This window comes from Rhinolophus hipposideros (genome assembly GCF_964194185.1).
Source record: "Rhinolophus hipposideros genome assembly, chromosome: 24".
Lineage (NCBI taxonomy): Eukaryota > Metazoa > Chordata > Mammalia > Chiroptera > Rhinolophidae > Rhinolophus > Rhinolophus hipposideros.
The window spans coordinates 24,674,436-24,700,133 of record NC_138070.1 but is presented as its reverse complement, the minus strand read 5'-3'; the positions used below and the strand labels follow the sequence as shown (position 1 = coordinate 24,700,133).

The 25,698-nt window shown below is 49.0% G+C and overlaps 1 protein-coding gene across 6 annotated transcripts in view; it reads right to left on the bottom strand.

Annotated features, from left to right (window-relative positions):
* The window catches only part of PKNOX2 (PBX/knotted 1 homeobox 2), a 257,738-nt gene that overhangs the window by 164,830 nt on the left and 67,210 nt on the right, over positions 1 to 25,698 (bottom strand). For all 6 annotated transcript variants that reach the window (XM_081037159.1, XM_081037165.1, XM_081037164.1 and 3 more), the window contains one exon: positions 25,367 to 25,436. The gene's annotated coding sequence lies outside the window, so the exon portion shown is untranslated. The remainder of the gene's footprint in view (positions 1 to 25,366; positions 25,437 to 25,698) is intronic.

The window sequence follows — 25,698 nt, the reverse complement described above, 5'->3', positions numbered from 1 at the left end:
TCTGCGCTAAGCACTGTTGGTTTGGCCGTAAGTAGGGGCATGTGGAAGAAGTCTGGGGCAAAGTCCCCTGAAAAGAAGACATTTGCAGTCTTATGGAAGACAAGACTGACTTACCATGTGAAACAGAGACAAATCAGTGCTCGGAAGAGCAGCACCCTATGTGCTGACGCAATGGGAGTTGAGGCACTATGTTCTCTGGGAAAAGAGATGCCCACGTAGGAGTCCCTACCCATTTTGTGAGGCCAAATGCCGGCAGGCGCTCACTTGGTGATGATGGGTCTTCAAGCAAACTATGGTGGTGAGGGTAAAACCAAATCTATAAAACCATCACCATGGTGAAACTCCAGCCAGAGCTTCCCTCTATCTCTCCTCTTTAGAAAAGACACATACATAAATATCTGAGTCTTGGATGCAGCAGTGCCCCATCCTGACAACATGCAACTCGTTACCCTCTCACGAGCCTGTCCAAGATGACAAGTACGCCATGACATAGGACCCAGGGTCTGAATCACTTTGGGACTTGGTCACAAGCCACCTGAACAATGACCAGCATTTGCAGTTCCCACAATCACTCTCTCATTTAAATCCCTACCACCTCCTGTGATATATATATGGGTGGGAATGTTACAGATAAGGAGAGAGAGGCCCAGGGAAGCGAGATGCTGACCTGAGGTCATGCAGTTGGACGCAGCAAAGCCAGAATTCAACCAAGCACTCCGGTTGTGGGCCCGCCCCTTTCCGCTACCGCACATGGCCTCTCTGTTAGTTTTCTGTTTCTCACAGGCTCTAGCACATGGTAGTTGTTCAGTAAACATCTCTTGTACAGTAGGAACACATACAGTTGCTCTGAAGGCCAAGGCAAGATGTGTTCGGCTGTATCTGTGTGTGTGTGTGTGTCTGTGTGTGGGGGAGGGGTAGAGGATGCAGCCAAAGCCTACAGGAATAATCAGCTTCTGGGGGGACGGTCACCCCCAAGCACTAAGCTGCCACTTTGAAGAGACAGTGGCAAAGGAAACTGAAGTTTTAAGTCGAATTAACTTCCAAAACATCCTCAAAACTCCCAACCTATGTGAGCAGCAAACATCTTTCTGCTTGAAAAGCCAAAAATTGGAGGGGGAGAAAGGGAGGCGGAATAGGTGGGTTGGGACAATCAGCAGAGAGCGGTTGCATGGTGAGGAGCAGAAGCTGTCAGGGAGATGACACAGGAGGCCGCCCAGGCCCCCAGCCAGGCTCCCGCGGCAGAATCCATAGCCAAGTGCTTGTCAATTCTTGGGAGCAAGGAAAGGTGGGCCCGGCCCAGGGTCCTGAGAGGAGGAGCGGCCAAGGAGGCCCTTTAGCTGGAGCAAAGGGCAGAGGGTCAGCAGGCCCTGCAGGAGCAGGACAGAGGCCTGCCTGTGCGATGCCCAGAAGCGCTGGTGCACTGGGGTAGGCAGGCCTGCACGACAGAGCCACTCAGGGTACCCAATAGAAAGAGACCGAACTCCTGATACACACGGAGTGACTTAGAGCCAGAGCCACAGCTGGAACAAAGAAAGATTACTTTATTGGTCATTTATTACAGAATTTTCTAAAACGTTGGAGCTGGTGGAGATTTTAGGGACCACTTTGTATGTGTTCTGGCTCAGTGCACAGAACACAGTAGGTACCCCTCCCCCCTACACATGTTTATTGAATGAATGAGTAAAAGAGTAAATGGAGAGGGAAGCAGAACTCTGAAACCTGCAACTGATATTCATGATGACATGCTGAGACCCCGAGATACTGACAAATCTTCTGAATCATCCAGGAGAAAATGGTGCTCTGCACACTGTGAAAGGCCTCTCAGGGTCATGTCTGAGAACCAGTGCTCTGACCAGGGTAACTTCTAGTGAATCAGGATTTGATTCTGTTTGATCCACCTGCATGGAGTTCCTCGTTTGTGGCAGACACTGAGAAGTACTGCTCCTTCCAACCCGAACAGGATGAATTAGGCTTCATGGCACCATTCACGGGGGCGTTCAAAGCCCTGCTCCAGCTGAGGGTGCAGCAGGAGCTCTGCGGGCCCAGGGAAAGAGACATTATTCTCTGCATCCTCTGGGGTCCCAAGCAACTTGTGGTGTGGGTTAAAGAGGACCAGATGACCCTCTCCTCCCTGACTCCCCTGCAGCACAGGAGTCCTCCACCCCCTGGCAGCCTGGGGAGCAGAGGGAGGGGCTGGAGGCTGCCACAGCACTTCTCTCCCCTGTCATCTCCACGGCTCCCTCACTGGCTCTGTTTTTCAGACCTCTAGTAATAAAAACAAGCCAATAAAATGAACATGAAAATATATTCATTAGGATTTATAATGCTCATTAAAACTGCCTGTGTACGAAAGCATGACTTAGCTTCATATAAGTGGGAAAAAATGCAAATTATACAGCATGCAAAGAAGATATTTTCCTAATCGTCCAATCAAATGCCAGCCCAATTATCTGTGGCCAACCCAATGGGTTAAAATTATACTCTCTCTCCTTGGACACAGTGAGGCGCCTGAAAGTGTTTCATTTTAATAAAAATGAAATCTGGACCCTGCAGAAAACCAGCTTCACTAATGACGTGTTTACACAGAGAAAGACAATTTCTAGTTAATGGTGATTACTACCGAGAACAAATTAAACTTCCCAGAGTATATGGGTTAGAGATAATGGGAAAGGGGAAAAAAAAAGTTATGGTTTTAGTGTGTGCATGGTGGCATAGGGGGACGGGGTAACAGAGGAAGAGAGAAGCTGAGGAAACTCTAGGAGGAAGTTGAGATGGCAGGGGCGCTGAGATGGGTGCAGAGGGAAGAGTGTGAGATGCTGGTTGCATTGGTTCTGCCGGGGTCCAGTGATCTGCTTGGGCAGTGGGCACTGGCAGCTTGTCCTGGGCTCTCAAAGGCCCAAAGCTGAGGGCAGGGCCCCGTTCTCTCTGCAAGCTCAGGTTCTCGGGAATCTGCCATTCTTTCCTTCTTGGGAAGGCAGATAACTGATTCCTACCATTACCCAATCATTGGCAGTACGTGGAAAGTGGTTCCTATTTCACTCCACTGGCCAGGGCCTCAGAGCTCTCACACAAAGCCAATGGGCAAGCAAGCTTGAGATGGGAGATGGAGGAAGCAAAACGGACAGGAGATAGCACAAGAAAATAATAATCATGATGATAACAGAACTTCACCTACCCTTTACTAACTCCTTACCATCTGGAGGGCACCCTTCTAAAATGTTACTAATTTTTATCCTTACTTGTGGAGTTGTATTATCATCTTTTCCCTCATTTTTAAAGTAAGGAAACTGAGGCCAAGAGATGTTACCTAACTGCTAATGTCACATGCCCAGTAAGAGAAGAAGTTGGGTTTCTAACCCAGATTTGTGTGATTCCAATGGCTATGCTCCGAACTGTTTGGCTACACTGTCTTGCTGGAATCAATATGGAGCCCTTTACTGTTTGTATTCTGCAAGCTACGCAAATGAAGCCTCCAGCTCACCGCCCAGCCCCCATACACTCAACTTTCTATCTACCCCTTTGGCCATTGGAGGCCATGAAGATACTCTTTCAACAGCAAAATCTGGAATTACCAGACCCCTTCTGCTCTCCTCTCACCCAACCTTCTACAGCCAGGTGAGCCGGGCAGGGAGGAGGGAAGGGAGCCAGAATCCTCCAGTGCAGAGTTTTAATGCATGTTCTTTTGTAAACAAGAACAATCATTTGTGAACAGGCCCAGATGCAAACAGTACCCAAATCAGGAATTCCAGCTCAGAGGCGCAGAATAATACAGCTTTGGGGAAGATTTAATAATAGTAAAATTAAAATTGTAACTGAAGCATAATGAAGAATGTGGTACAAACAGGCATGGCAAAGGGAAAAAACCACACTGCACAGATTGGCCCCTATGGAATAGTGATTGGTTGAGAGCAACAGTAAACAATGCACAGAAATGCAACTTAATTATCTCGCAATTCTTAACATTCTACCCAAGCCACACAGAAAGCTTTGATGTTGGCAGCAGCGAGGCAGCAGCCGCTGCTCTGTGTCCCCTGCTCCTGGAGGAAGATATCATTACTAAGAACTGTGCAGCCACTCCAGCAGCTGAGCCAGAGAAGGGCGGTGGGGTTGATCTGTTGAGATACCAGGAAGTGGACAATGACCTGGAAAGAAAGCATTTCTCAGGGGGTACCAAGTCAGGGGCTTGGTGGACAAAAAGGAAGCTCTGAGGATTGGGCACAGGGATCAGGACACTGGTACGGGAGGTTCAGCTGACAACTGATCCCCAGAGCTAAGTGACTAGGTCTCCTTGGGGAGCCCCGTTCGTCAGCCCCAGGACTGGCTTAGAGAGCCCCGGGAACTTGCTGGGTGGAATCTGGCCTGCCCCTCTCCCCACTTCAAACACACACACAGTGAGTACCACCTGGTCTGGAATGTCTGTGCAGTTCCTGGGTTTGCACCTAAGGTGCCCAGCCAGGGTTTGGGGCAGTGAGGAAAGAAACCACAGGTAGGAGGACACTTGATTCTGAGTGGAATGCCTCTTTTAAGGATGCTTCTAATGATCTCTGACGAGACGACTAAGTGGGCGCCCACATACAGAAATCCAGCCCCAAGACTCCACAACCTGCCTTTCTCTCTTCTGAACTTTCCCCAGAATGTGGCACCTCAGCCACTCATCCATTTCCTTCCTTTGGGGTGGGGGGCACTTTATGCTTTGCGATTGTTGTTCTCGGGAACAGGGGAGATCTTCATCATTTGATTGGTTGGTTGGTTAGGGGTAGTCCCACTTGGAGATGGGGGTGGGCGAGGTGACTTCTGGGGTCCACAGGCATACACAAGGAATGTAAGAAGCCAGCACTGTAGACCAATGAAGTCTCTCCATCATGTTTGCTCCTTACCTCTGCTTGTCCCATTTGCTACCATGTTTCCCCCAAAATAAGACCTAACCAGAAAATAAGCCCTAGCATGATTTTTCAGGATGACATCCCCTGAACATAAGCCCTAAGGTGTCTTTTGGAGCAAAAATTAATATAAGACCCGGTCTTCTATCTTACACGGTAGGAAGGCTCCTGACTTTGTTTAGTTGGGTCTTGAAGTGAAGTCCAGACTGAGCTCTGAGGATTGGGCACAGGGATCAGGACACAGGTACGGCAGGCTCAGCTGACAACTGATCCCCAGAGCTAAGTGACTAGGTCCAGTTGATCCCTAATCATGAGAGGGCCTGGGGGATCCCAGCCCCTTGGTGATCGGGCCAGGGTGCTGCTAGTCCTGGGGCCACCCACTCAAGGGCTCACCTCATGACTACAGTAGGGTCACACAAATCCACAGGCAGTCTTTGATACCTGGACAAAAACCAAACAATACAAACAGGCGCCCAGATTGCCTAGAGGGGCTAGAGTGAAGGAAGAGATGGCTTTCTTCCACATGGAATGGGGTGGCTGTTACAGTCCCCAGCATTGCCACTGCCCTGGGATGAAATATTTTCTGCAGTTTCCCAGGACTGGAGGCTTCCTTCCTCTCTGCTGGGAATCAGCTCTGGGGGCTCCTTCATTTTGCTAGACAGGCTAAGTCTGCCATTTCACAGATTGGAAAACTAGGGCGAATGGGGCATCAGAGGAATTGGCCTGGTCTCTCTGGATTTCTTTTCCTCCTGATTCCAAATTGTACTGAAGGGAGGTCATTGAGACCTCCAGGGGGATAGTTGTGAAATGGAGGGGGTCTATACTAGATGCAGTACCTCCTGCTGGGGGTTAGGGACTGGGCCAGGGGAGAAGATCTTAGTATTGCTACAGTTATTTGGGATGCTGAGCTTCAGAAACTAGTGTGTTAGAGCTGAGTAGAAGCTCACCCAAATCCTACCTCATTTGTCAGGAAATTGCTAAAAGTGAACAAAACCTGCTCCCAGCCCCTGCCCCTACCTTCACCACCCCCAAACCCACCATGCAGTTAATCTCTAATATCACTCAGCACACGTCTTGCATAACTCTTACCTTGTGCTGAAAATATCTGGTTTATGTATGGTTGACTTGTCTAACCCCCATCCCCACTAAAATATAAATTTCTAGAGGGTAGAGGCAAGCATTGGTTGAATGAAGGAATACAATGCCCAGGGCCCAGAGCCTCAGGCCTGCTATCATTCCCATCCTCCCTTGGTCAATCTCACCTTGGGGGTGGCTTTGTCTCATCTAAAGCACTTGGCCTCAACATAGGAGTGAGACTGGGGTTGGGGCCATTGGAGGCTGTGTGGAACAGAGGCACTTGTTCCTAGAGTCTGAAAATCTAATGGAAACACGGATCGAGTACTCACTAGGTAGGTACCCGGCATGGCTCTGAGCCCTTGGCAAGGACTAATCCATTTCATCTCCACATGGTGGGGTTTTGATCCTGCCACGTCCACTACCTGGCTGTGTGACCACATGACAGTCACTTCCTCTCCTGGGCCTTTCATCTATAAAATGGAGAAGAGTGGGTACTAACTTGAAATATCTGCTGGACTGTAAGCTAGAAAGGACAGGGACTATGTACTCGCTGTTTACATCCTCACTATCTAGCATAACGCCTGGCACATGGTAGGTCCTTAATAAACGTATAGTAAACGAACGAGGTTCTGTTCCATCTAGCTCCATTCCAGGATCCTAAGGCTTCTTACCTTAAATTTTCCATTGTTCTGCAGCACACAGGTCAGTTTCCCATTTCCCTTGGGCTCAGGAAGCCTTGTCATTGTTCCCAGGAGCCCCAGGGGACCTGAGACTTAGAATTTACCTGGGTCCTTGTCCTGGGTGTTATGGAAAGTGAAGGGGGGACACCTGACTCAGCTCTAGAGCTGGAGGAAGACCAGTTGGCCAGAGCAGGAAGAGGATTCTGTGTTACCCACCTTGGAAGAGAGACAGCATCGCAAAATGGTCAGGACCCCATGCACTGCCTGGTGCACACATACTCAAACCAGCCTGGGACCCAGGCAGGGCAGAGCTGATGGTTCTCTTCATCTTACAGATGTAGAAACTGAGGCTCGGAAAGGTTAAGCCACGTGCCCCAAGTCACTCAGCTCTTTAGTGACCAGGACCCCTGGCTCTCAGAGCTAGTACTCCCTTGCCTCCAGTTCTCCCCTTGCTGCCCTCAGGCTGTGACGGGGACCCTGATTCTGCTGGCTGAGGAGGAAGCTGCCCCAGGCATCCCCCCCCCCCCCCCCCCGCCATCGTCAGGGCAGAATCTCTCAGCACCCACGACAGCCTTGGAAGAATGGCAATCCCAACGAGATGGGCAGATGGAAAACTGTTGGTGACTTTTTGCACTTGAATATTTAAAGACACATTTTAGTCTTTGTAAAAAGCTGCTTGGGAATTGCCCTGGCGCTAAATCTCCGTGGAAGATGTCGGATGCGCACACCTCTTCACTCCAGTTGTCTAACAGCACAAGTGGCTGCGTTCTCTGCTTGTTTGTTTCCTTGTGTGCTCTCTTCAGTCCCTGGGAGCCAAGGAAGCCTGGCGTTACATAAGCACCTCATCAGAATAAACATCCAGCTAGATGTTGCTTCTTTCAGTCCCCCGCCCTCAACCCCACACTTTCCAGAGAGCACAGGGAGATTTTTGTTCCTGGCAGCTGCCCCCTCATTACAGGTGGTCGCCCTGGGGAGCTGAGTTTAATCTGGAGCATGTCTGGGCAGCTTTCTCCTCCTGTAATGGACAGGGGGGTAGGGGATCTCCTTTACTCTGACCTCCAAGGACGCCATTGAGCATCATGGCTTCCCTAATAACGTGTATTTATTCATAGAAAACCCACTATGTGCCAGGCTCTGTGCTGGACACCAAAGATATAAAGAAGAATAAGCCAAGATCCTTTCCTGGGAAAACCCAGAGTGGAGCTGAGGTGACAGACAAGCAAAGAAATAATGACAAACCAGCACCTATAATTAGGAAATATATGTATTCTGGGATCCAGGTATGAAGGAAGTTCTGGTTCTGCCTGGGCGTCAGCAGCATTTATACAGGGCCTTGAAGGACATGAATGAATGAATGAATGAATGAATGAATGAATGAATGAATGAATGAATGAATGCGTTAGGATGTATATACTGAAAAAAGTAATATATGATGGGAGGCATGAAGAACAGTATGAAAAACAGCAAGTGAAGGAATCAGCCACTTCTCAGGACCTCAGCTGCTCCCAGACTAGCTCTGGTCTGGCCAGACTCCCTCCTTCCTTGACTCGGGAGCCCTGGTAGCCTGCTTACTTAACGTCTTTGGGACTCCGTTCCCTCCACTTTAGGGTAGAGTCAATAATATCTACACGATAGGATTATTGTGAGTATTAAGTGAGATATTACTTGCAAGTGTAGTGTCTGGGACACTGTAGGCTTAATAAACATAGAAATCATTAATACTGCTTTTATTACTCTTACCACCACGATTGCTGGCAAGCTTCCAGGGACCCTAAAAACATGCCTTAGAGGCATAAAAACACTTCTGGATGTACTTGATTCACCACATGGTGTAAGCTTCAATTCTTTGCTTCCAACCTAAACATATCAGGAAGGACCTTCCTACTCTTTCTTAACAATGAGCTACAAAACCCTTTAGAAGAGGCAGTCCTTCACCATGGGAGCTGCTTGGGCAATACTCGAAGGCTTTGGTATAGGTTCTGTTGCCTGGGTAAGAAGTCAGAGCCAACAGGTGACCTGCTCAGCTCAGAGCTCGGCGCATACAGGTGTGTTAAAGAGCTCTATGAATGCGTCTGCGTCTGACCCCCTAACCAGGAAGAAATGCTGAGATAGTCTCAATTCAAATTACAGCAGCCAGAGAGTGAGAGAAAGAAACACAACAGTCAGTGTGTTAAAAGCTGTGGACCAGCTCTGACAAAAGGCTGCTCACATTCCTGTGTATCTGTTGGAACTTTGGATTAATTTCCAGGTAGCTATTTCCGCAGATTATCCTAGCCAGGCACCATCCAACTCCAGGAGCCTCTGCTTGTTTACACGTGGGCTTTGCGGACTGCTGCCCACAGCCAACCCACAGAAGCGGACATTTCTTTTTGCAGACTCTGCACTTATCCTGGAGCTAACCCCACATCACTTTCTCCCACCCCTTTGCCTATAGCTGATGTGAATTCTTTCAGATGACTTACACCTTTCTTCCCCTTTTACCCTACTTGATGTATAAAAATGCTTGGAAACTCTAATGTGATGGCCGTATTGTCTTTCCTACCTAGCCATGCTGCTGGTGTTTTATTAGACTCCATGCCCTTAGACCCGTCTTCTTTGCTTTTTGCTAGCAATGGCCTAATAAGCCCTGTCTTTTAAAAAAGACTTCCTGTCTTTTAAAAAAGACGTGGAAGTTAACGTTTTTTAACACCCCTCAAAGGAGTGGGCTGATACCTGCACACAATCCACACACACCTGCTGGTGAAGGAGCTGGGGGTCCGTAGCTATCCTTGGGCACAGTACCCCAGCATCTGCTGGGATCTGAGCCCGGCAGTCCCACATCGCAGGGGCGCCGCGTGGACCTCTCATGGAGTACAATGCTTTGTCCTTCTTTTCAGGATCTCACCACACACATTCACCCAATGCACAAGCCAGAAAGGCGGATCTCATCCCCTACGTCCTCTCTCCCTCGCCACCAGCTCCATTCCAAACCTGCCATTTCTCCACCTGTAACACCTCGAAAATGTACAAGTGTTCTCCTTGTCCGCTGCCATTTCCTTCCAGCAGGCATCAGCTCTTACATCTTCCTAAAGGCCTTCTTGCCTTTTTTTCTTCTCTTTTGCCTTCCTCCAGTCATTTTACACACTGAAGCAGGAGCAGTTTCCCAAAACACAGATCTGGCCAAATCAATCCCCTGTTTAGAACTCGCCTATGTCCCACCCACCCCTCAGTAGCCAAATATGCAAGACCATCCATGATCTCCAGCTCCACCTCTCACCACAACCTCTGGTCCGTACAGGGCTCCTGTCAGAAGGAAAATCTTGCATTTTACTTCTTGCATCAAGCCCTCTCTAGCTACTGAAGTTCCCTCTGCCTGGAATACGTCCAACCCCTCCTTATCACTTAGCTAACTCCTCCTCCTTCAGGTACCAACCCAGACCACCTCTCCCACTAGGAGCCTTCCTTGACCCCACACAATTTATTAGGTGCCCTTCTAGCTGCTCTCGGAGTGGTTGACCCTTGCCTGATTACAGCACTTAACATTTTGTACTAGACGCGCCTGCTTTCCTGTCATTCGTCTCTATTTTCTCACTGCCCTGAGCTCCAAATGGGCATATTCCCTTCCTGAATAATGCCTGAACATGGTGGCAATAACCATTTGCTCAATGAATGACAAATGAACAAATGAATGAATAAACAAGGAATGAATGAATGAATGAGTTAGGATATATAAACCGCAAAAAATAATACATAACAGGAGATCACCACCACAGTGGAAGCTGAGCACATCATGTGGGTGGCAGAGACACAGGATGGAGGCATGAAGAGGTCCGGCGGCGGGTGTGGTGGGGAGTAATCCAGCAAGGGAGGAGCAAAAGAGAAAGGGAGGGGACCTGGCAGAAAGGCCAGGAGGACATCTGAATAAACTGGCCCTTTCCCTCCTGCTCCAGAACCCTGTACCCCATCCGCAAAAATCTCAGCTACCTAGAACAGAGCTTCATCAATAAGGAGACTTACACTATTTCATAAACTTTCTTTAAATTAAAATCAGGCAACACACACACATCCACATATACCCCACAGACATCTTCGTTGCTGAAAAGTTGCTCCCTATAAAATAAAAGAAGCTGTTTAAATGTCTTCCTTCCAAGCTAGCCCCACAGAGCTGGAGCTGAGAATACATTAGCCTTTAATGAAGTGAGACTCTCATCTTCCAGGAGACACCTCATTTAGCGCAATTGTTTCAGAGCCATTACAGAAAGACAATTACAAGGAAGCGGGGAGAGTAATTGGAAATGCTGGCAGGAGTTGGGCGAAATGATAATAAATAAAAATATTCAACCTAATAAGCTTCCAGGAGGGGGTGGGATGAAGAAAATCAACATAATTAGAACTGAACCTTAGCAAGGAAAAACAGACAGCAGGGTGGCAAGTGCTCAACTTGTACAGGAAGAAAGAAGAAGTCACATGCAGGGATGATGATTCCAGGGCTGCTGGCCGCTGGCCCCTCCGGAAGCTGCTGGGGGGGAGGGGCGGGCCCACAACCCAGAGCCTGTTGGGGGCTCAGTGTTAGCTATTCCTGGCCACAGAAACCTGGGTGTGTGAAACAGGAGGCCCAGCCTGGTGCAGCCCGGGTTCTTCTGCACGCCCGTAGAGAGAAGGTCGAGGGACGGCAGGCAGGGCAGGGCCCAGGCCCTGATTGGGCTGCCACCCATCTCTAGTTCTTCAGCTAAGGGCAAGAAGCCTGGGCTTTCTGGGCTGTGCTTTTCTCGTCTTCAGATGAGGGAGGTGAGCTGTAAGATCTGTAAGCATTCTATCTGTCTTCTGTGAAGGCCGTCTTCCTCTCATGTTCACTCCTAATCTGATAGGCCCCCTCTTTGGTGCTGAAATTTCAACACGGGGCCTATGAGTGAAGCTGAGAGACTCAGCCTAAGTATCATTTATATAAAAATCATTCCTGACTCCACTCTACGTCCCCTAGGGAGTACTGACCACGTGCTGCTCACTCTGGGCCTGGCTATGCCCACTAGGGTCTAGCATAGCTCCTAGAACACAACTGCATTTATTGATAGGTCTGTCTCCCTAAAAGGCCGTGAGTACTGACTGGAGCATTTGCAGAGGAAATGGTATGAGGACTAGGATTTGTTTCAAATAATCCTAGTGAAGAAAGGAGTGCTGATTTACATTATGAAGATTTCTCGTTTGGTTGTTTTTTGTTTGGTTGTTTTTGAAAAAAAGGAACGTAAGTAACTTCTGAGGTCAGGGACCTCAGATTCGTCATCCAGTATGTAGCTCAATACTTGGTACACAGTAGGCACATACTTCATTTATTTATTTATTTATCTTGCATAATGGGTCTCTAGTAAAGGCATTGTGTACTGTCTGGGAGTAGACAGTTGAGGATTCATTCAAAGTCAAACTTAAAAACTTTAAAAGATTCTCAGATAGTCTCAATCAATTCAAATAAATATAATTCAAGCCACACTTAATTTATTGATTGCCTACAGTGTGCCAGGCCCTGGGCACTCACAGGGGAACAGGATCCCCAAGTTCTTGTCCCTAAAGAATTTGGTAGCCAGTTAGATTCAGGTTGTAAGGCTTTGGGCATGAGGTGCTGCCATTCTAGGGGGTGGGACATGTGTCCAGACACTAACAAATACGTACAAGTCTCACCTCCTGGACAGGGGGCTGTGGCCTAAGTCCACGAGTTCACAACCCTATCCATAAAAAATTTTAATGCACCCTCAATATGTACCGGGGGTGCCAAAAATTGTACACATTTTAAGAGATGTTATCTTTGTATTACTTTTCAAAGTTGAGTTAAATTACGGTAGCAATGTGTAGTATGACGTTCGCTCAAAAGATGGCCTTAATCAAATGAATGCTAGTGTCATTGCATTACAACTTCAATACAGTGTTTTCCTTTCTTAAAATGTATATACAGTTTTTGGCACCCTCTGTACATATAAAACATGCCTGTGTGTATATATTAGACATACTACTCTACCAATATATGATGTGTCTTATGAAACATATTCAACGATAGAAATCTATACGGGATGAAATAAAAATACAAATAAAGTTGTAATATTTTCTTCTCTTATTTCAATGGCCCATCTTGCTTACTTTGTTTTGGAGACTTTGCGTGTAGAATATCGGTGTCCTGGGACTTGACAGGCCTGCCATACAGAAGTAATTCCAGTCTGCTCAGTATACCAAGCAGAATTCAACACCTGTTTTTCTTTTGCTGGCCATGGCATCCAGTTTCCAGTAACCTGTGACAAATGTACCTCCAGGTCCATTAGAACCCTGGGGCAGGAAAGCCAAAGCAGAGGCTGGGAGAAGAACCCAGACACCTCCATCGGAGAGAAACGAGGAGTAGTCCTATTCATTCATTCATTTGGCAAACACGTAAGTTCAGAATTTGTCAGGAGCCATGCCAAGTGGAGTGAGGGTGACAGAAGCACCAGCCATGGACCCTGCCCTGACCCAGCTTCGTGGAAGGGGACAGACGCAGATATGCTTGAGATTCAGCTGGACACTGATCAGTGTCGAAGATTCAGACCAAGTGCTCTGGGAGGGAGAAACTGCTTTCTGCAGAGCAGAGAGATCTAAGACTTATGGAAGAGGTGGCATGGGGTTAGGGAGGATGGGCAGGGCTTGGCTGTGCAGAGGGAAAAGAAAGGCTTTTCAGGAAAAGGAAATGTCTGTGGCAAAGACACAGGGGGCAGTAAATTAAGGGGGTCATTCTTCTCTGCCTGTCCTCAGCTCCATCTGGAGATCCCATCCTGAGGCCCGTGGGAGGGAGAGAATACTTACTAGAATTACAAATAAAAGAGACAGGCACATGCTCTCAGACTGAGCACCCTGGAAACTAGAGAGTGAGTCCTGCTACCATGAATGTCTCGCTTCAAACGTGCCAGTGGTTTGTCCAACAAAACAAGCATTGATTGAGTACCAAGGCTAATGGGAGAGGAAGGCATTCTAGTAACGGGCCTTCTCTTCTGGTAGGGGTGAACTAAGCATGACCTGTCTCCAGGCGAGGCAGAGCAGGTGACCCCTAGAGCCCATGCTGGTTCTAGGATGCTACGCTCTGGACTCTTTACCTTCAAGATCAAGGCATCACTAGTAAAGACATAACTAAAATACAGTGTGATCGTCACAGAAAGATGACCTTTCTCAAGGATGACCTTTCTCAAGGAAGATAAACCTCAGCGGAGATGTGCTCACAGACTGCTCATCACCCAGAAACTGAGCTCTAATCAGGCAAACAAGGGGGGAGAGGGCATGCTAAGCAAAGAGAACCTCACCTATAGAAGCAGAGAGGCACAAAAGGATACAGAAACCCAAAATACTACTGGTAAAAGCAGATGGTGCTGGGATCTAGCAAATCCAAAGAAAGCAGGAAACATTGGGTCCCCGGGAGGAGACAAAAAGCCCTGGGGGTCGCTCTCAGGCTCACCTTACTGTACCTAGAGCTGGGTACTGCACACAGTTGGTGCTTAATAAATATATCAATTGTAGCTTGTCATTTCTAGGAAGAGCTGGGATAAGCAATTCATTCTCATGAAGCCCCAGGCAAGGCCACATGCTGAGATGCAGTTATTAAAGTATTTTGATGAGAGAGGGAGGGAAGAGAAGAGGGAGGAGGAAGAGCTGAGATGGAGGGGGCTGCCCATCATCTTGTCAACAGGGCTCCCGCCTCTTGATATCCAGGAGCATGCACAAGGTGTAAGAGGGGCAAGTAGGCAAGAGCCGTGGAAAAGAAAGGAAAACTAGCAATAACGTTCTGAGTCCCAAAGCAGGGTCAAGCATGCCTATTATTTCCTTTAATTTTTCCAACAATCCAATAAGATTGTTATTACTCTTTAACTGATGGGGAAACCGAGGCTAAGACATGGTCCTATCTTATTAGGGGAGAACGTGGGAGAGCAGGAGCTCAAATCCATTGCACCCTATTCTTCCAGATGCTTCCACAGGGCAGGTGGGGAGGGGGAAGGCAGAGATGGACAGCAACAGGTGGTACACAGCCCCAGGTACTGCTGCACCCTGGATATCCCTAGATGAAGCCCCAGGAACTTCCCAAGGGCCCAGGCCGGAGATCGCCAGCAGCCCTCTCGACCTGGAAGTTTCCGTGTTAAGGGCATCTCGGAAGGATCCTTAGTAGACAAGTCAACAGCAGCCCTCCATCTCCTCCTCACCCTGGCTCCTTACTCTATATTGACATTTTGCATCTATAAAGCCAGCACCCAGCCCACAAAACGCCCGGAGCGCCCTTGGTCCTGACATTGCTTGTCTCCCAGGAGATGGGAGCTTTGGGTTCCAGTCTAACCTCTACCACCAAACCCTCAGTGGCCCTAGGCAAGTTATTGCCTCCTTTGAGCCTCAGTTTCCCCACTCAGCACTGAGGAGATCAGTGATTTCTAAGGTCCTTGAGTATCCCATGAGCCTCTTCCTCACTCCCTGAATTTCTCCTTTTCCTCCCTGCCCCACCCCACCCCACAAAAGCCAGGGGAATCCTTTCCCTCAGGCAAATCACCTGCAGGCTGAGCAACCCATCCTAGGCCCTGGGAACTGCAGGCGCTACCATCCTAATGGGGGCTAGAAACCTGAAGCAGGCAGGTATGGACCAGGGTCTCTGTATAGCCCAGCCAGGATGTGCTGGCTATAAGATTCAGCGAGGCGGCAAGGTCCCTGATTCAACACCAATTGTCATGCGGGGTGTCATGCGGGGTCTCTAGTCCCGCTCCGAACCCGACATAAGAACCAGGATATCGTGAGGCCAAAAAGGAACACCCACGGAGCCATAGACAGGGGAGTCATACTACTATTGTCCCGCTGGCAGCTGGGTTGGAGACACAGGAAGCAGGAGACACAGGAAGCAGGAGACACACGATCTACACCCTGCTGTCTTCTTTTATATCCAACCAACCAACCCCACTAGCTAGCTGCAATCCGCGCTTGCTAGCCCCCATATTTTCCTGCTAGCGTAAAAACAGCAGTTATTTTAGTGGCCAATAGCTCACTGGTTACAGCTGACAGCCACTAGCCACAGCTGATGGCCATTTGATCACAGGTGATGGCCATTTATTACCTGAGCCAGCACCTTTCCACGTGAGGCCAAGAGCCTGGAAAACCGCACTCCTGGCCCTGTCCCTACACCAATCCCATCCCAAGTGCTTCATTTGAGAGAGAAGCACATTGTTTTTGGAGTTGTGAGGACTTAAGTTCAAATCCTGCTCTTCCTCTTTCTAGCGGTGAAACCATAAGTGCGTTGCTTAACCTTTCTGATTGAGCGGGGCTCACTGACTTGTGCTATTAGCGGACCTGTCTCAGAGGGTTGGTGGGAGGGTACTGCAGATAATACATGAGAAGCACTGAGTGCAGTGGCTGTCACACAGCAGAAACTACCTCTCTTCTTCAGTCCCTCCTAGAGTAGTAGAACAGTAGGACTCCCAGAGCACTTGACAGTATGAGAAAGAGAGCTGCCACCCATGCCCAGCCAGTCACCGAGGCTGAGCAGTTTCATGATGAAAAAACCCACCTTCCAGCAGCAAAGGGCTCCCCCAGGGAGAGACCCAGGTGAGTCACTTGAATGTGATACACTTTTTTTTAAATTGGGTTTAAAGTTATAAAACAACAGAAATGAACAGCTCCTGCCTCTGCAGGTACTGAGGCCCAGGTGGGACTCAGAGGTATTAATTAAACTCACCCAACCTCTCCAACAAGACCAGGTGGTCCCAAGCCCGGACACTGTCCCTCTCGTGGTCTCCTGCACCAGAAAGCGGCTCCACCACAAGTCCCAAGCTGGAGAGGGGTCCACTTTTTGGACCAACTTCACAGGCATCCTCAGACGCCCACCCCCAGATGCCCACCCCCACCTAGCCTAATTCAATCCTAAGTATTCCTAAGGTACCTTCCAATTTCCCGCTGTAATAAATGGCACAGAATGCAAATGGAGGTGGATGTGGGACACAGATGTTTGCACTAATTTAATTGAGGGAACACCTTGGATTAAACACTTTGCAAAACACTCACAAACAGGTTCAGTGCATTCGGTAATGAAAAGCCTTCCAGCCCCTGGCACTCTGCTGCGGCTGCCTGGGGCTTCAGGAGAGTTGCAGGGAGTGGGAGGGCTGGGGGAGGGAGGCTGCCTAGAGCTGGGTGGGGACAAGATGCCTCCAAACACAGGGTGAAGGCGCAGGAGCAGGTTCCTGGGAGGGCTTCCAGCAGATTATCCACCAGCTGGGGCAGACTCCAAGAGACAGAATCTGGAAGGGCTGGGATGAAAGTAGGCAGCACCTGCCTCCCCAGGTGGGTAACTGCTCCCCTGTAGGGTCAGCAACAGGCAAGTCCCTCCCTGTCCTCAGGACTCAGATCCAACCTGGAAGCCTCACTGCCCACCTGGTTGACAGCCAGTTGCCCATCTATATGGGATTGGAATCCCCAGGCCCCCGATGACCCCAGGGAAGAGCAGCCTCTGACTTTCTGGATATGAGGAAAGGTGAGAAACAGCTCTCAGATTTTTATTTATTTATTTTTTGCAAGGTGGTGTTAATTTCTCTGAAGTTTTTTCTTCCTTACCTTCCCCTCCAGCTTAGGGTACCCTAAAAGCTCAAATCCTGGGCATCTACCAAGCCCCAACTTTTCTCTTCGCCTTTCCCCATCTATCCATTCAGCCTCAGTACCTGCCCTGGGGCTGTATGGTGGTGAGGGAATCAGACATTAACAGTCTCAGGCGCACTGTGCTAAACGCCCTCAGGGACGCATCCATGGTGACCTGGATAGGGACAGTGCAGCAACTTGGCATGAGAGGTCAGAAGACCAGTGGAGAAAACGGGGAACATTCCTGGCAGAGGAAACAGCAGATGCTGAGATAATGAGGCACAGAAGTCTAGGCAATTGTAGAGTCCCAGAGGAGACCGTCTACATGGGCCACTTAGGGACAGGTGGCACACATGAAGATGGGCCACTTTCACCAGCCCCTCTTCCCACCCCGTCCCTAAATGTTGCCATAGTTAAGCAAACCTGGAATCAGTTCCTATAATGACTGCTCTGTAAGCCTCAGAGTTCAAATCAGGCCTGGATGAGTTTATATTCCTGAAAACGGAATCCCTAATTTTCAAACACAATGATCACTTCAAATATAATAACCATTATAATAATAACTCTTATATTTGTATAGTGCTTTATAGTTTATAAAGCACTTTCACATACCTACTATCATCCTCCACCAACAACTCTTTGAGAAACCTAGAATAGGGAGTATTAGTATTCTTGTTTTCTGGATGAGAAAATTATAACAGCACTAGGGCTCAAATACAAGTCTTGACACCAAAGTGCATGTTTGCTCATTCATTCAATCATTCAGTGCATAACAGAGTATTTGTTGAGCACCTACTGTGTACTGAGAAATACTTCAGATTCAGAGCATAGCATAGTGGGGATATTAAGATGATTAAAAGCCTAGGTGAAGAGACAGACATACCTGGCCCAAAGGGAAAATGCTAAGGCAAAAGCAAAGCACTGAAACTCAGGAACCAAGAAAAACACAGAGCTACTCTCTTTAAACACTTCCTCAGTCACACACACACACACCCCACAGCCTGCAGACACACCTACACACATTGTATAACACATAAACACATTGTGCGCATACACCCTTATCAAACATGAAGGTCTGAGCTGCTCTCCCAGGCTGTCCTCATGCCCCCCAGCATGGAACGCAGACTATTCCACCACTGATGTCCCCACTGCTGGCTGGGCAACAGTCCAGAACTGGCAGTCAGAGGCCGCCCTGTGGGACCTGAGCTTCACCCTGTCCCCCAGCACAACCAGCCAGACACAGGGATTCCAGCACATGTGTGAACCCTGGCCTCACGGGCAGCAAGGGTCTGATGTTCTTCCAGTGTGGCTTAGATTCCAGTCAGGAAGGAAGGAAGGAAGGAAGGAAGGAAGGAAGGAAGGAAGGAAGGAAGGAAAGAAAGAAGGAAGGAAAGAAGGAAAAGATGGATGGATGGATGGATGGATGGATGGATGGATGGATGGATGGATGGATGGACAGATGGATGGATGAGTGGACGGGTGGATGGATGGACAGGTGGATGGACGGACGGGTGGATGGGAGGGTGAATGGGTGGGTGGGTGGGTGGATGGGTGGATGGATGGATGGATGGAAAGATGGACAGAAGGATGGGTGGATGGTTGAGGTGGGAGATGGGCAAGCATAGGAGCTTCCAGATAGAGCCCATGGGCCCCGCCAGTGGGCCCAGTTACAGACAGACACTGTCCTGCCCTCTGATGAGGACTAGGGAGCTCCAGTTCCCTCGGCAAACACAACACCCTCCTCAGGATCTGTGTGAGAATGTGTGACAGGAGAACTGAAGTCAGCTCCTGACCCCTCACCACCATCCATTCCAGTGTTTGGGGGCTCACTAGAAAGCACCTCTCCATCACTCACCTTCTCTTCCTTGATTCATTCATCCATCTATTCATTCAACCAACCTTGTAGGGTGCCTGTCATGGCCAAGCATGATTCTAGGTACTAAGATTAGGAGGAGAAGGTTCAGTCCTTAACTTGGATAGATAAACAACCACATGGGAGGTCCTCTCATGACATCCGGGACAAAGGAGTGCAGCCCCATTTCAGGAAAGGGGAAGCTCTATAAGGAGGTATCACAGGGAGACATGTGAGCTGGGTATTGCGAGTGGAACAGCGGCTCTCCAGGCTGAGGAGATTCCAAACAGAGGAACTAGCAGTACAAAAGCACCGAGGAGTAAAGTTGTACAGAGCATGTGAGGGAAACTGAGCGACCTGGCATGTTTGAGTGCCAGGAGTAGGACAGTGAGTGCCTGTGTGTCTGAGTGGCTGTAACTAACGGGAAGAGGGAGTAGACAGGGTTGAGCTGTGAAGCCCACAGTCAGCCGTGCCAAGGAAGCTATAGACAGTGAAGACACACTGGGGGTGGAGCACAGGCATGGCAGGGTCACATACAACAGCATTCATTAGGGTCCAGCTATTGCAGGCATAACACTAGGCTTCTCCAACCATACGAGGCCATCCTTGGCTCACACGGATGAAAAATGAGTGTGACGAGGTAGTCTCCTCTTTGATTCATGCAATTATCGCTGGAGAAAAGGCCAATTTTGGAGCAATTTTTCCTCTCTGAAGAGCCAGACTGGCTGGCTCACAGCAAAAGCAAGGAGAGGTGTTCCTGCATCACCACTAGTCTCCCCACCACCACCAGCCACAGCCAGGGGTGCTGGGAGCAAGCAGTGCTTGGAAATCCTCAGCAGCTTCTTGAGAAGGGATAGAACTTGAGAAGGGATAATGGAGCCATAGAGGAATTAAAAAGGGGGGGAATCCCTCAGGCTGGGCAGATGTATGACTGGATTTCCAGTGAGCAGGGGAGAAGGGCAAGGTGGGTGGTGGCGACCACCTTGCAGTTTCCAGAACCTGCTCCCAGCTTCTCCAGTCCTGCTCACAGCAGGGAAGTTTCTCCTTCTCCGTCTTTCTCCTCTGTTCCCTCCCTCCCTTCCCGCCTTCCCAACTCCCCTCCAGAAAGGTTTATGGAGAAGACTCCAAATAGCCCCCTCTCCTGCAGGCACAGTCACACCAACTGAAAGGAGATTTAATTAGCAAAATCTCGTTAGGCAAACGAAATTATCCATAAGACAATAGTCCTCTGGACAGGGGGTATGATTAAACAAAGCCATTAATTGAGAGTCGCTTTGGCAGCTCCCCGAATGCGGCTGCGTCCATCTCCGGACAGGCTCCACTTTGCCTCCTTGGGCCAGAGGCAAATCTCTGCCTCCACCCCGCCCGCCCCACCCCCAACCCACTTCGTCTCCCTCTTCCAGAGCCCCTCCAGTCGGGGCTACAGACCTCGGCATCTCATCAGCGGCCTCTTTGCCGCCAGATTCCTGCTAAAGTGCCTTGATTGCATAATGTCTATTTGCATAATGTAAATTGCAATCTCCTAGCTCGGGAGGCAGGAATCACAGAACAGCCATTATTTTTTACCACTCCACAAAAATTCTACATTTAGAAAGCAGATTTGCAGCTCAGAAAGCCGTATAAATCTGGATCTGCCAGAAACACCATTAAATCACACCAATTAAGTCGGACCAACGAAGTACCCCTGTCACTATTCTCTGCACACTCGAGGACCCCCAGCCCAGATGAAGAACTGGAGGCTGTGGCAGTGAGGCTGGGCGCAGGTGCAGCAAGAGGCAGGGAATTGTGCCCTATACACCTCAACACACACCCCAAGCATAGGCGCCCATCAGACCTGGGAGAGAAAGGAGAGAGGACGGTGGGACTAGTTTGAGTTATTTCTAAGCTTGTTGCCTGATTTCTTGTGGGCATGTGATCTGTCTGCAGGCTTTAATTTATGGAGCAAGAGAAAGTATATGAGGAAGAAGCTTGCACCTGTAGCAAATAGAGTGGGGAGATCGAAGTTATTTCATGTGCGGATCAACCGTTCCCTGCCTTTAGCAGCTCTTCAATGGCCTGTTCTCTCTTCTCCCAAGTCTCCTCCAGCCCAGTGAAAGATAACTGAGGATAAATCCTGCTCAGGCTGGGCTGGGCTTGGGTGGGCTGGAATCTGAACTCCTTTTAAGAGCTATTTCCTAGGGGTCACTACGGAGAGCGGTGAGTCCCAGGGTCCTAGAAAGGGACATTCCCTCTGACGACTACTCATGATTCCATCTTCCCCACAGCCCTATACCTGGTTACTCTTTATTGCTCATTCAATATTCATTTGTCAAAGGGCAAGATGTTAATGTGTATTATTAAAATATCAATAGTTTATGAGTGAACTTTTATGGAGGGTACAGTTAAAGGAAAGATTCTTGACCATCTATGTCAGAAGTAATGGAGAGGAACAATCTTTCCAGCTCCATTTTTTATTTATTTCCCGAGTGGATGGATGGCTGAACCATTCTAAGTAGCTATTGTGTGCCCGGAATGGCTCTGGTGCTGCCACATGCTGGATTTCATTTAGTCCCACAGCAGTCCTGGGGAGGGTGGGTGTACAGACTTATTTTCAATTGAGAGATGAGGAATCGAAGATCAAAGAGATTTGCTCAGGCTTGCAAGGGGCTAAGTCACATACTGGGATTCTAAGCCAGTTTTGAACTTCAAACCCAACATATTTTCCCCCCAAGTTGGAGCTTTGAAAACACAAATGATCGTTATGTTTTTGTCTGTTTCCTTCACCTGCCCAAATTAAACATGAGTTTCCTGACCTAAGTTTCACAGAAGGGGGAAGGAGAAAACAGAAAACCATTCCACGCTTTTACACAGACCCATTTCCAGAAAGTGGGCCCCCACTTTAGACATATCTAAGCAAGTTCCCAGAATCTTTTCTGCACCTTTTAGAATCTTAGAACTGAGGGCGACATTGGAAATGATGTAATCAGATGTCCCCATTTTACAGGAGAGTAAACTGAGATTCTTGGAGCCACACAATGAAGTGGTTTCCTAATTCAATTTCAACTCTGTCACTAACTTTCTCTGTCACTTATTAGGGTATTTCTGGTGTACTCTGAGCCTCCTCTCTTTTCTGTAACATGGAGATGATAACGGTGTCTCACAAAGTAGTGTAAGTGTTCAATGAGAAAATGCACATCAAGTGCTTAGCCTAGTGTCTAGCATGTAGCGAGTGCTCAGTAAGTGATGGTTATTAATATTACCATTATGCTGACCTGTGGAAGACTCCAAGACTCCCTTCAAAGCCCAACAACTTTCCATCCAAACCAAGCCCACCTTCCCTTGTCTTCCCTGTCCCTTCTTTTTCCACATTAGCCACTCTCAGATCTTGGTCCCTTGGGAAAATAGACTGGTTCTGTGTCCACTCTTTGCCTGAGTTTTGTTTCTGTCTCCTTAAGGCATCATAAGGCATCACGGCACTCAGATTCTCTTCCAAAATTTAGCTGCATCTGGGTCAGTAAAATGGCAAAGAGAAGGAGCCTGGTCCTTCAGGGTGCAGCCTGCAGGTTATAGTGGGTGTCAGAGGGGAAGAAAGAAGAGGAGAGGACATTGGGGGTCAGGGAGGAAGGGCCGCCTAGACCTCCCATCTCCAGCACAGCTCTAACAGCCCCTTACGTTCTGATCTTTGCTGTAACCTACCCCAGCATGGAGTTGGGGAACCCTGGGTGGGAATGAAGGTGTCCAGGCTTGGTCACAGCTCTAAGTCCCCCTCCAGACCTGGCATGTCAAGCTGTGGTTTGTAAACTGGACCCACTCTTACAGAGATGGACTTACAAGGTAGAGGCTACCACAAGCTGCAGGACCTCCTGTCCCTAGCATGTCCTCGAGGAATCCCACCTCGGGGGGAAAGCCTCGTCTGGCCTCTGAGGAGGCCCCTTAAATCTGGACATTCTGTGAGTTAAGGGACAGTTTTATTACCTAACGTGGGGGGTTCTTTAGCCTGTCGTTGAAAATAGATGAGGCTATGTTGTGCCAGACTTGACAAATACTAGCTGTGGTGGATTGTACTCTCCAAAGATGGCTGCAACAACATACGCTCCATTCCCCACGCTCTTCTTCAATGTGCTATTGTACTCCTCCTTTGCGACATGTTGTGGGGGGTAGGGTTCTATGTTCCGTTCTTTAAACTTGGGGTGGGGGCTCTGTAACCGGAAGTGGAAGTGATGCCGCCTGGCTTTGGAGGGCAGGTCACAAAAGGGTAGGACCTCTTCCTCAGGAGGGTCCCCCTTGGCATCCAGCCACCAGATTGTGAGGACGCCCAGGTGACACGGAGAGGTCACATGAGTCTGGCCGACAGCCCGGCTAAGATCTCAGCCCATGCCTAGTATCAACCCCCTGAGTTCTGAACCTTCAGTTGATTCCAGCACCCAGCTTTTGAGTAGCCCCAGCTGAGACCCCCAGACCTGGTGGAGCAAAGACCACCTGACCCCAATGGACCCTGTTTCCTGACTCACAGACTCTATGAGCATAAAAAAACGTTGTTGAGCCACTAAATTTGTGGTGGTTTGTTACACAGCAGGACTAACAGGAACACCACTGGAATTCAATTAGAATGTTTGCTGTTTCCGGCTCAAATATAGACTTCACTGGTCTTCTTCCTGAGACTGCAGACTTTCAGACTGTTCCCTCTTCAGCTAGTCCCAGTCCCTCTGAACCTGCCTCCCCTCGTCCTCTTCTTCCCCACTCCACTCCCCTCCCCCGCAAATAAATGGCAGGATCCTCAGGCCGCATGGCAGCCTTCACAAACCATTCCCTAAAGATCATTTGAATCTTCCCATGTCTGAGTCCTGGGACCTGAAGAAACCTGTTCTTCTTGTTCCTCGATTCAGGTCCAGAGTTTGTCCCTGCAAGGGAGCTTTTTCTGGGTGTGGGTGGCCCAGGCGCTTGGCTGCCCTCAGGGATAGGGAGCGAATGTGCAGACCTATTTCCCCCACATGCTCCACTCTCATTAAGCTTCACGCTCAGCTTGCTCCTCTCATACTTGACTTGACTTATGAGGTCCCTCTAACCTCCGGTGAGAGGAGACATCGATTCTCAGAAAGGTCATTATCTTTCTACTTTGGCTCCCTCACCCCCAGCCCCATCTCCTAGGTAGGCTTTCCTGGAACAGGATGGAGGGAGGCCCCCTTCCCCGCCCCCTGGGCCTGGGGATCCGACCACTCCAGAGCCCAGGCTGGAGAGGAGGTGCCCCGGGAGCCATGGCCGTCAATCACAGAGGCGACCAGCACTGAATCGCAGGCCATTAGGCAGGAGGGCCGGTGCCCTGCTCACTCACCGGGCAGCCATCGGCAGGATGTTAGACAATCGCAGGGCGGCCATTCTTATGATTTATTCAAATACTCATTATAGTCAATCTATTTTTACACAGAGGTGAAGATGTGTGCTGATAACGGTTAATCATTTATAATTCCATGGACTAGTTGGAAGCCAATGTGCTATCAAAGTCGTAGCAGCAGCTGGGCCTCTGGTAGCTCCAGAAGGAGGATGGAGAAGCCAGAGAGCCAGGGCCACCCAGTCTCCCAGCTCACGTTTGCAGAGCAGCAACTAGGTTGCAGGTGCCGTGGGGACATGAAGACATGGGAATCCCAGACAACCCTCCAGGAGCTCCCAGCCTGGAGCGGGCCTAAAGGCTGCTCTGCGTGTGAATGCAGTAGAATTTCAAAAGAGGGAAAATTCACTTATAGCTGGAGGTACCAAAGAAGGCTCCACAGAGGAGACTGGACTTAGGCTGGCTCCTACAGGTGGGTGGACGTTGCCAAGCACAAGAACCAGTATGAACCAATAAGCATAAGTATAAGGTGGGATATTACTGTGCAATGGAAAGGAAGTGACCGGCAGTAGTATTCCCCTGTCCTCCCTCACCCTACCCTAAAAATAACCAGATGTGAAAACGAGTGCAAGCTATAACGTCAGCCCAGGACCTCCTCTCATTGCCCCCCCAAGCTTAGTCCAGAGACGCTAGTGGCCAGCCTTGCAAACTCAAGAGCTTCCCTCTCTCATACTCATGCACACATAACACAGCAAGTCCCCGTAACGCACAATCAATAGTCTAATTAAATAAGATGTCACGTTACAGGGCTCCTTTGTCACTTTCAGACCAAATCTAATTAGATGGCCACTGTATTTTACATTACGACTCTCCCGTTGTTGAGTGTTTGTCTTGCACAACGCATGGCTGTTAAAGACCAGGTTCAAGGCTGGTCTTTAACCCATCACCTATTGAATCAGCATGGAAAACGCCAATCAAAGTTACTTACAGTTCACAGTCCCTCTTCTGGTAAGCGGCATGGAGGACAGAAAGCCTTAGAGTCCTGCTCCAGACTTCACCTGTCAATAAAAGAAAACATTTTTATAGACTGTGTATGATTCTGCTGGGAGTGAGAGCCGAGGTGAGGATTAGGGTAAACTCAGAAGTGGCTCGGGCTCAGGAGCAAAGCCAGGGCTGTCAACCCTGTGCCCAGAGCCTGAGCAAGGGACTCCTGGTGCAAAACAATTATTGTTAGACAGCTAACCAGGACGCTCTCTCCACACCGGCTCAGTGCCTCCGTTTCTTTGAGTTTCATCCCCTTTCCTATAGGAATCCCAGAGA